The sequence below is a fragment of the Melanerpes formicivorus genome, unplaced genomic scaffold (genome assembly GCF_026170545.1).
Source record: "Melanerpes formicivorus ecotype bairdi unplaced genomic scaffold, bMelFor1.0.p_v2 SCAF_24, whole genome shotgun sequence".
NCBI classification, from domain to species: Eukaryota; Metazoa; Chordata; class Aves; order Piciformes; family Picidae; genus Melanerpes; species Melanerpes formicivorus.
In genome coordinates, this window is record NW_027142376.1 from 3,787,553 (window position 1) to 3,798,806 (window position 11,254).

Sequence of the window (11,254 nt, forward strand, 5' to 3'; positions counted from 1 at the left end):
AGCAGGTTGGAGCAGCCTGTATCTCAGCACAGGAATAAGGTAGGGAAGAATTCTAAGGATCATTTTGACTGCCTCCAGAAGTTAGATCAGATGGCAAATTGGATTTGGTGCTAGGTCTTTCCCTTTAGGTTTTACCCCAACAATGTTTTCATTAGTTTCGCTCACTCTCGAAATCAAGCATTTTACAGCAGGTTGGAGCAGCCTGTATCTCAGCACAGGAATAAGGTAGGGAAGAATTCTAAGGATCATTTTGACTGCCTCCAGAAGTTAGATCAGATGGCAAATTGGATTTGGTGCTAGGTCTTTCCCTTTAGGTTTTACCCCAACAATGTTTTCATTAGTTTCGCTCACTCTCGAAATCAAGCATTTTACAGCAGGTTGGAGCAGCCTGTATCTCAGCACAGGAATAAGGTAGGGAAGAATTCTAAGGATCATTTTGACTGCCTCCAGAAGTTAGATCGGATGGCAATTTGGATTTGGTGCTAGGTCTTTCCCTTTAGGTTTTACCCCAACAATGTTTTCATTAGTTTCGCTCACTCTCGAAATCAAGCATTTTACAGCAGGTTGGAGCAGCCTGTATCTCAGCACAGGAATAAGGTAGGGAAGAATTCAAATACTCATTTTGACTGCCTCCAGAAGTTAGATCAGATGGCAAATTGGATTTGGTGCTAGGTCTTTCCCTTTAGGTTTTACCCCAACAATGTTTTCATTAGTTTCGCTCACTCTCGAAATCAAGCATTTTACAGCAGGATGGAGCAGCCTGTATCTCAGCACAGGAATAAGGTAGGGAAGAATTCAAATACTCATTTTGACTGCCTCCAGAAGTTAGATCAGATGGCAGATTGGATTTGGTGCTAGGTCTTTCCCTTTAGGTTTTACCCCAACAATGTTTTCATTAGTTTCGCTCACTCTCGAAATCAAGCATTTTACAGCAGGTTGGAGCAGCCTGTATCTCAGCACAGGAATAAGGTAGGGAAGAATTCTAAGGATCATTTTGACTGCCTCCAGAAGTTAGATCAGATGGCAAATTGGATTTGGTGCTAGGTCTTTCCCTTTAGGTTTTACCCCAACAATGTTTTCATTAGTTTCGCTCACTCTCGAAATCAAGCATTTTACAGCAGGTTGGAGCAGCCTGTATCTCAGCACAGGAATAAGGTAGGGAAGAATTCTAAGGATCATTTTGACTGCCTCCAGAAGTTAGATCAGATGGCAGTTTGGATTTGGTGCTAGGTCTTTCCCTTTAGGTTTTACCCCAACAATGTTTTCATTAGTTTCGCTCACTCTCGAAATCAAGCATTTTACAGCAGGTTGGAGCAGCCTGTATCTCAGCACAGGAATAAGGTAGGGAAGAATTCTAAGGATCATTTTGACTGCCTCCAGAAGTTAGATCAGATGGCAAATTGGATTTGGTGCTAGGTCTTTCCCTTTAGGTTTTACCCCAACAATGTTTTCATTAGTTTCGCTCACTCTCGAAATCAAGCATTTTACAGCAGGTTGGAGCACCCTGTATCTCAGCACAGGAATAAGGTAGGGAAGAATTCTAAGGATCATTTTGACTGCCTCCAGAAGTTAGATCAGATGGCAAATTGTATTTGGTGCTAGGTCTTTCCCTTTAGGTTTTACCCCAACAATGTTTTCATTAGTTTCGCTCACTCTCGAAATCAAGCATTTTACAGCAGGTTGGAGCAGCCTGTATCTCAGCACAGGAATAAGGTAGGGAAGAATTCTAAGGATCATTTTGACTGCCTCCAGAAGTTAGATCAGATGGCAAATTGGATTTGGTGCTAGGTCTTTCCCTTTAGGTTTTACCCCAACAATGTTTTCATTAGTTTCGCTCACTCTCGAAATCAAGCATTTTACAGCAGGTTGGAGCAGCCTGTATCTCAGCACAGGAATAAGGTAGGGAAGAATTCTAAGGATCATTTTGACTGCCTCCAGAAGTTAGATCAGATGGCAAATTGGATTTGGTGCTAGGTCTTTCCCTTTAGGTTTTACCCCAACAATGTTTTCATTAGTTTCGCTCACTCTCGAAATCAAGCATTTTACAGCAGGTTGGAGCAGCCTGTATCTCAGCACAGGAATAAGGTAGGGAAGAATTCAAATACTCATTTTGACTGCCTCCAGAAGTTAGATCAGATGGCAAATTGGATTTGGTGCTAGGTCTTTCCCTTTAGGTTTTACCCCAACAATGTTTTCATTAGTTTCGCTCACTCTCGAAATCAAGCATTTTACAGCAGGTTGGAGCAGCCTGTATCTCAGCACAGGAATAAGGTAGGGAAGAATTCTAAGGATCATTTTGACTGCCTCCAGAAGTTAGATCAGATGGCAGATTGGATTTGGTGCTAGGTCTTTCCCTTTAGGTTTTACCCCAACAATGTTTTCATTAGTTTCGCTCACTCTCGAAATCAAGCATTTTACAGCAGGTTGGAGCAGCCTGTATCTCAGCACAGGAATAAGGTAGGGAAGAATTCTAAGGATCATTTTGACTGCCTCCAGAAGTTAGATCAGATGGCAAATTGGATTTGGTGCTAGGTCTTTCCCTTTAGGTTTTACCCCAACAATGTTTTCATTAGTTTCGCTCACTCTCGAAATCAAGCATTTTACAGCAGGTTGGAGCAGCCTGTATCTCAGCACAGGAATAAGGTAGGGAAGAATTCTAAGGATCATTTTGACTGCCTCCAGAAGTTAGATCAGATGGCAAATTGGATTTGGTGCTAGGTCTTTCCCTTTAGGTTTTACCCCAACAATGTTTTCATTAGTTTCGCTCACTCTCGAAATCAAGCATTTTACAGCAGGTTGGAGCAGCCTGTATCTCAGCACAGGAATAAGGTAGGGAAGAATTCTAAGGATCATTTTGACTGCCTCCAGAAGTTAGATCGGATGGCAATTTGGATTTGGTGCTAGGTCTTTCCCTTTAGGTTTTACCCCAACAATGTTTTCATTAGTTTCGCTCACTCTCGAAATCAAGCATTTTACAGCAGGTTGGAGCAGCCTGTATCTCAGCACAGGAATAAGGTAGGGAAGAATTCTAAGGATCATTTTGACTGCCTCCAGAAGTTAGATCAGATGGCAAATTGGATTTGGTGCTAGGTCTTTCCCTTTAGGTTTTACCCCAACAATGTTTTCATTAGTTTCGCTCACTCTCGAAATCAAGCATTTTACAGCAGGTTGGAGCAGCCTGTATCTCAGCACAGGAATAAGGTAGGGAAGAATTCTAAGGATCATTTTGACTGCCTCCAGAAGTTAGATCAGATGGCAAATTGGATTTGGTGCTAGGTCTTTCCCTTTAGGTTTTACCCCAACAATGTTTTCATTAGTTTCGCTCACTCTCGAAATCAAGCATTTTACAGCAGGTTGGAGCAGCCTGTATCTCAGCACAGGAATAAGGTAGGGAAGAATTCTAAGGATCATTTTGACTGCCTCCAGAAGTTAGATCAGATGGCAAATTGGATTTGGTGCTAGGTCTTTCCCTTTAGGTTTTACCCCAACAATGTTTTCATTAGTTTCGCTCACTCTCGAAATCAAGCATTTTACAGCAGGTTGGAGCAGCCTGTATCTCAGCACAGGAATAAGGTAGGGAAGAATTCTAAGGATCATTTTGACTGCCTCCAGAAGTTAGATCAGATGGCAAATTGGATTTGGTGCTAGGTCTTTCCCTTTAGGTTTTACCCCAACAATGTTTTCATTAGTTTCGCTCACTCTCGAAATCAAGCATTTTACAGCAGGTTGGAGCAGCCTGTATCTCAGCACAGGAATAAGGTAGGGAAGAATTCTAAGGATCATTTTGACTGCCTCCAGAAGTTAGATCAGATGGCAAATTGGATTTGGTGCTAGGTCTTTCCCTTTAGGTTTTACCCCAACAATGTTTTCATTAGTTTCGCTCACTCTCGAAATCAAGCATTTTACAGCAGGTTGGAGCAGCCTGTATCTCAGCACAGGAATAAGGTAGGGAAGAATTCTAAGGATCATTTTGACTGCCTCCAGAAGTTAGATCAGATGGCAAATTGGATTTGGTGCTAGGTCTTTCCCTTTAGGTTTTACCCCGACAATGTTTTCATTAGTTTCGCTCACTCTCGAAATCAAGCATTTTACAGCAGGTTGGAGCAGCCTGTATCTCAGCACAGGAATAAGGTAAGGAAGAATTCTAAGGATCATTTTGACTGCCTCCAGAAGTTAGATCAGATGGCAAATTGGATTTGGTGCTAGGTCTTTCCCTTTAGGTTTTACCCCAACAATGTTTTCATTAGTTTCGCTCACTCTCGAAATCAAGCATTTTACAGCAGGTTGGAGCAGCCTGTATCTCAGCACAGGAATAAGGTAGGGAAGAATTCTAAGGATCATTTTGACTGCCTCCAGAAGTTAGATCAGATGGCAAATTGGATTTGGTGCTAGGTCTTTCCCTTTAGGTTTTACCCCAACAATGTTTTCATTAGTTTCGCTCACTCTCGAAATCAAGCATTTTACAGCAGGTTGGAGCAGCCTGTATCTCAGCACAGGAATAAGGTAGGGAAGAATTCTAAGGATCATTTTGACTGCCTCCAGAAGTTAGATCAGATGGCAAATTGGATTTGGTGCTAGGTCTTTCCCTTTAGGTTTTACCCCAACAATGTTTTCATTAGTTTCGCTCACTCTCGAAATCAAGCATTTTACAGCAGGTTGGAGCAGCCTGTATCTCAGCACAGGAATAAGGTAGGGAAGAATTCTAAGGATCATTTTGACTGCCTCCAGAAGTTAGATCAGATGGCAAATTGGATTTGGTGCTAGGTCTTTCCCTTTAGGTTTTACCCCAACAATGTTTTCATTAGTTTCGCTCACTCTCGAAATCAAGCATTTTACAGCAGGTTGGAGCAGCCTGTATCTCAGCACAGGAATAAGGTAGGGAAGAATTCTAAGGATCATTTTGACTGCCTCCAGAAGTTAGATCAGATGGCAAATTGGATTTGGTGCTAGGTCTTTCCCTTTAGGTTTTACCCCAACAATGTTTTCATTAGTTTCGCTCACTCTCGAAATCAAGCATTTTACAGCAGGTTGGAGCAGCCTGTATCTCAGCACAGGAATAAGGTAGGGAAGAATTCTAAGGATCATTTTGACTGCCTCCAGAAGTTAGATCAGATGGCAAATTGGATTTGGTGCTAGGTCTTTCCCTTTAGGTTTTACCCCAACAATGTTTTCATTAGTTTCGCTCACTCTCGAAATCAAGCATTTTACAGCAGGTTGGAGCAGCCTGTATCTCAGCACAGGAATAAGGTAGGGAAGAATTCTAAGGATCATTTTGACTGCCTCCAGAAGTTAGATCAGATGGCAAATTGGATTTGGTGCTAGGTCTTTCCCTTTAGGTTTTACCCCAACAATGTTTTCATTAGTTTCGCTCACTCTCGAAATCAAGCATTTTACAGCAGGTTGGAGCAGCCTGTATCTCAGCACAGGAATAAGGTAGGGAAGAATTCTAAGGATCATTTTGACTGCCTCCAGAAGTTAGATCGGATGGCAATTTGGATTTGGTGCTAGGTCTTTCCCTTTAGGTTTTACCCCAACAATGTTTTCATTAGTTTCGCTCACTCTCGAAATCAAGCATTTTACAGCAGGTTGGAGCAGCCTGTATCTCAGCACAGGAATAAGGTAGGGAAGAATTCTAAGGATCATTTTGACTGCCTCCAGAAGTTAGATCAGATGGCAAATTGGATTTGGTGCTAGGTCTTTCCCTTTAGGTTTTACCCCAACAATGTTTTCATTAGTTTCGCTCACTCTCGAAATCAAGCATTTTACAGCAGGTTGGAGCAGCCTGTATCTCAGCACAGGAATAAGGTAGGGAAGAATTCTAAGGATCATTTTGACTGCCTCCAGAAGTTAGATCAGATGGCAAATTGGATTTGGTGCTAGGTCTTTCCCTTTAGGTTTTACCCCAACAATGTTTTCATTAGTTTCGCTCACTCTCGAAATCAAGCATTTTACAGCAGGTTGGAGCAGCCTGTATCTCAGCACAGGAATAAGGTAGGGAAGAATTCTAAGGATCATTTTGACTGCCTCCAGAAGTTAGATCAGATGGCAAATTGGATTTGGTGCTAGGTCTTTCCCTTTAGGTTTTACCCCAACAATGTTTTCATTAGTTTCGCTCACTCTCGAAATCAAGCATTTTACAGCAGGTTGGAGCAGCCTGTATCTCAGCACAGGAATAAGGTAGGGAAGAATTCTAAGGATCATTTTGACTGCCTCCAGAAGTTAGATCAGATGGCAAATTGGATTTGGTGCTAGGTCTTTCCCTTTAGGTTTTACCCCAACAATGTTTTCATTAGTTTCGCTCACTCTCGAAATCAAGCATTTTACAGCAGGATGGAGCAGCCTGTATCTCAGCACAGGAATAAGGTAGGGAAGAATTCAAATACTCATTTTGACTGCCTCCAGAAGTTAGATCAGATGGCAAATTGTATTTGGTGCTAGGTCTTTCCCTTTAGGTTTTACCCCAACAATGTTTTCATTAGTTTCGCTCACTCTCGAAATCAAGCATTTTACAGCAGGTTGGAGCAGCCTGTATCTCAGCACAGGAATAAGGTAGGGAAGAATTCTAAGGATCATTTTGACTGCCTCCAGAAGTTAGATCAGATGGCAAATTGGATTTGGTGCTAGGTCTTTCCCTTTAGGTTTTACCCCAACAATGTTTTCATTAGTTTCGCTCACTCTCGAAATCAAGCATTTTACAGCAGGTTGGAGCAGCCTGTATCTCAGCACAGGAATATGGTAGGGAAGAATTCTAAGGATCATTTTGACTGCCTCCAGAAGTTAGATCAGATGGCAGATTGGATTTGGTGCTAGGTCTTTCCCTTTAGGTTTTACCCCAACAATGTTTTCATTAGTTTCGCTCACTCTCGAAATCAAGCATTTTACAGCAGGTTGGAGCAGCCTGTATCTCAGCACAGGAATAAGGTAGGGAAGAATTCTAAGGATCATTTTGACTGCCTCCAGAAGTTAGATCAGATGGCAAATTGGATTTGGTGCTAGGTCTTTCCCTTTAGGTTTTACCCCAACAATGTTTTCATTAGTTTCGCTCACTCTCGAAATCAAGCATTTTACAGCAGGTTGGAGCAGCCTGTATCTCAGCACAGGAATAAGGTAGGGAAGAATTCTAAGGATCATTTTGACTGCCTCCAGAAGTTAGATCAGATGGCAAATTGGATTTGGTGCTAGGTCTTTCCCTTTAGGTTTTACCCCAACAATGTTTTCATTAGTTTCGCTCACTCTCGAAATCAAGCATTTTACAGCAGGTTGGAGCAGCCTGTATCTCAGCACAGGAATAAGGTAGGGAAGAATTCTAAGGATCATTTTGACTGCCTCCAGAAGTTAGATCAGATGGCAAATTGGATTTGGTGCTAGGTCTTTCCCTTTAGGTTTTACCCCAACAATGTTTTCATTAGTTTTGCTCACTCTCGAAATCAAGCATTTTACAGCAGGTTGGAGCAGCCTGTATCTCAGCACAGGAATAAGGTAGGGAAGAATTCTAAGGATCATTTTGACTGCCTCCAGAAGTTAGATCAGATGGCAAATTGGATTTGGTGCTAGGTCTTTCCCTTTAGGTTTTACCCCAACAATGTTTTCATTAGTTTCGCTCACTCTCGAAATCAAGCATTTTACAGCAGGTTGGAGCAGCCTGTATCTCAGCACAGGAATAAGGTAGGGAAGAATTCTAAGGATCATTTTGACTGCCTACAGAAGTTAGATCAGATGGCAAATTGGATTTGGTGCTAGGTCTTTCCCTTTAGGTTTTACCCCAACAATGTTTTCATTAGTTTCGCTCACTCTCGAAATCAAGCATTTTACAGCAGGTTGGAGCAGCCTGTATCTCAGCACAGGAATAAGGTAGGGAAGAATTCTAAGGATCATTTTGACTGCCTCCAGAAGTTAGATCGGATGGCAATTTGGATTTGGTGCTAGGTCTTTCCCTTTAGGTTTTACCCCAACAATGTTTTCATTAGTTTCGCTCACTCTCGAAATCAAGCATTTTACAGCAGGTTGGAGCAGCCTGTATCTCAGCACAGGAATAAGGTAGGGAAGAATTCAAATACTCATTTTGACTGCCTCCAGAAGTTAGATCAGATGGCAAATTGGATTTGGTGCTAGGTCTTTCCCTTTAGGTTTTACCCCAACAATGTTTTCATTAGTTTCGCTCACTCTCGAAATCAAGCATTTTACAGCAGGATGGAGCAGCCTGTATCTCAGCACAGGAATAAGGTAGGGAAGAATTCAAATACTCATTTTGACTGCCTCCAGAAGTTAGATCAGATGGCAAATTGGATTTGGTGCTAGGTCTTTCCCTTTAGGTTTTACCCCAACAATGTTTTCATTAGTTTCGCTCACTCTCGAAATCAAGCATTTTACAGCAGGTTGGAGCAGCCTGTATCTCAGCACAGGAATAAGGTAGGGAAGAATTCTAAGGATCATTTTGACTGCCTCCAGAAGTTAGATCAGATGGCAAATTGGATTTGGTGCTAGGTCTTTCCCTTTAGGTTTTACCCCAACAATGTTTTCATTAGTTTCGCTCACTCTCGAAATCAAGCATTTTACAGCAGGTTGGAGCAGCCTGTATCTCAGCACAGGAATAAGGTAGGGAAGAATTCTAAGGATCATTTTGACTGCCTCCAGAAGTTAGATCAGATGGCAAATTGGATTTGGTGCTAGGTCTTTCCCTTTAGGTTTTACCCCAACAATGTTTTCATTAGTTTCGCTCACTCTCGAAATCAAGCATTTTACAGCAGGTTGGAGCAGCCTGTATCTCAGCACAGGAATAAGGTAGGGAAGAATTCTAAGGATCATTTTGACTGCCTCCAGAAGTTAGATCAGATGGCAAATTGGATTTGGTGCTAGGTCTTTCCCTTTAGGTTTTACCCCAACAATGTTTTCATTAGTTTCGCTCACTCTCGAAATCAAGCATTTTACAGCAGGTTGGAGCAGCCTGTATCTCAGCACAGGAATAAGGTAGGGAAGAATTCTAAGGATCATTTTGACTGCCTCCAGAAGTTAGATCAGATGGCAAATTGGATTTGGTGCTAGGTCTTTCCCTTTAGGTTTTACCCCAACAATGTTTTCATTAGTTTCGCTCACTCTCGAAATCAAGCATTTTACAGCAGGTTGGAGCAGCCTGTATCTCAGCACAGGAATAAGGTAGGGAAGAATTCAAATACTCATTTTGACTGCCTCCAGAAGTTAGATCAGATGGCAAATTGGATTTGGTGCTAGGTCTTTCCCTTTAGGTTTTACCCCAACAATGTTTTCATTAGTTTCGCTCACTCTCGAAATCAAGCATTTTACAGCAGGTTGGAGCAGCCTGTATCTCAGCACAGGAATAAGGTAGGGAAGAATTCTAAGGATCATTTTGACTGCCTCCAGAAGTTAGATCAGATGGCAAATTGGATTTGGTGCTAGGTCTTTCCCTTTAGGTTTTACCCCAACAATGTTTTCATTAGTTTCGCTCACTCTCGAAATCAAGCATTTTACAGCAGGTTGGAGCAGCCTGTATCTCAGCACAGGAATAAGGTAGGGAAGAATTCTAAGGATCATTTTGACTGCCTCCAGAAGTTAGATCAGATGGCAGATTGGATTTGGTGCTAGGTCTTTCCCTTTAGGTTTTACCCCAACAATGTTTTCATTAGTTTCGCTCACTCTCGAAATCAAGCATTTTACAGCAGGTTGGAGCAGCCTGTATCTCAGCACAGGAATAAGGTAGGGAAGAATTCTAAGGATCATTTTGACTGCCTCCAGAAGTTAGATCAGATGGCAAATTGGATTTGGTGCTAGGTGTTTCCCTTTAGGTTTTACCCCAACAATGTTTTCATTAGTTTCGCTCACTCTCGAAATCAAGCATTTTACAGCAGGTTGGAGCAGCCTGTATCTCAGCACAGGAATAAGGTAGGGAAGAATTCTAAGGATCATTTTGACTGCCTCCAGAAGTTAGATCAGATGGCAAATTGGATTTGGTGCTAGGTCTTTCCCTTTAGGTTTTACCCCAACAATGTTTTCATTAGTTTCGCTCACTCTCGAAATCAAGCATTTTACAGCAGGTTGGAGCAGCCTGTATCTCAGCACAGGAATAAGGTAGGGAAGAATTCTAAGGATCATTTTGACTGCCTCCAGAAGTTAGATCAGATGGCAAATTGGATTTGGTGCTAGGTCTTTCCCTTTAGGTTTTACCCCAACAATGTTTTCATTAGTTTCGCTCACTCTCGAAATCAAGCATTTTACAGCAGGTTGGAGCAGCCTGTATCTCAGCACAGGAATAAGGTAGGGAAGAATTCTAAGGATCATTTTGACTGCCTCCAGAAGTTAGATCGGATGGCAATTTGGATTTGGTGCTAGGTCTTTCCCTTTAGGTTTTACCCCAACAATGTTTTCATTAGTTTCGCTCACTCTCGAAATCAAGCATTTTACAGCAGGTTGGAGCAGCCTGTATCTCAGCACAGGAATAAGGTAGGGAAGAATTCTAAGGATCATTTTGACTGCCTCCAGAAGTTAGATCAGATGGCAAATTGGATTTGGTGCTAGGTCTTTCCCTTTAGGTTTTACCCCAACAATGTTTTCATTAGTTTCGCTCACTCTCGAAATCAAGCATTTTACAGCAGGATGGAGCAGCCTGTATCTCAGCACAGGAATAAGGTAGGGAAGAATTCAAATACTCATTTTGACTGCCTCCAGAAGTTAGATCAGATGGCAAATTGGATTTGGTGCTAGGTCTTTCCCTTTAGGTTTTACCCCAACAATGTTTTCATTAGTTTCGCTCACTCTCGAAATCAAGCATTTTACAGCAGGTTGGAGCAGCCTGTATCTCAGCACAGGAATAAGGTAGGGAAGAATTCTAAGGATCATTTTGACTGCCTCCAGAAGTTAGATCAGATGGCAAATTGGATTTGGTGCTAGGTCTTTCCCTTTAGGTTTTACCCCAACAATGTTTTCATTAGTTTCGCTCACTCTCGAAATCAAGCATTTTACAGCAGGTTGGAGCAGCCTGTATCTCAGCACAGGAATAAGGTAGGGAAGAATTCTAAGGATCATTTTGACTGCCTCCAGAAGTTAGATCAGATGGCAAATTGGATTTGGTGCTAGGTCTTTCCCTTTAGGTTTTACCCCAACAATGTTTTCATTAGTTTCGCTCACTCTCGAAATCAAGCATTTTACAGCAGGTTGGAGCAGCCTGTATCTCAGCACAGGAATAAGGTAGGGAAGAATTCTAAGGATCATTTTGACTGCCTCCAGAAGTTAGATCAGATGG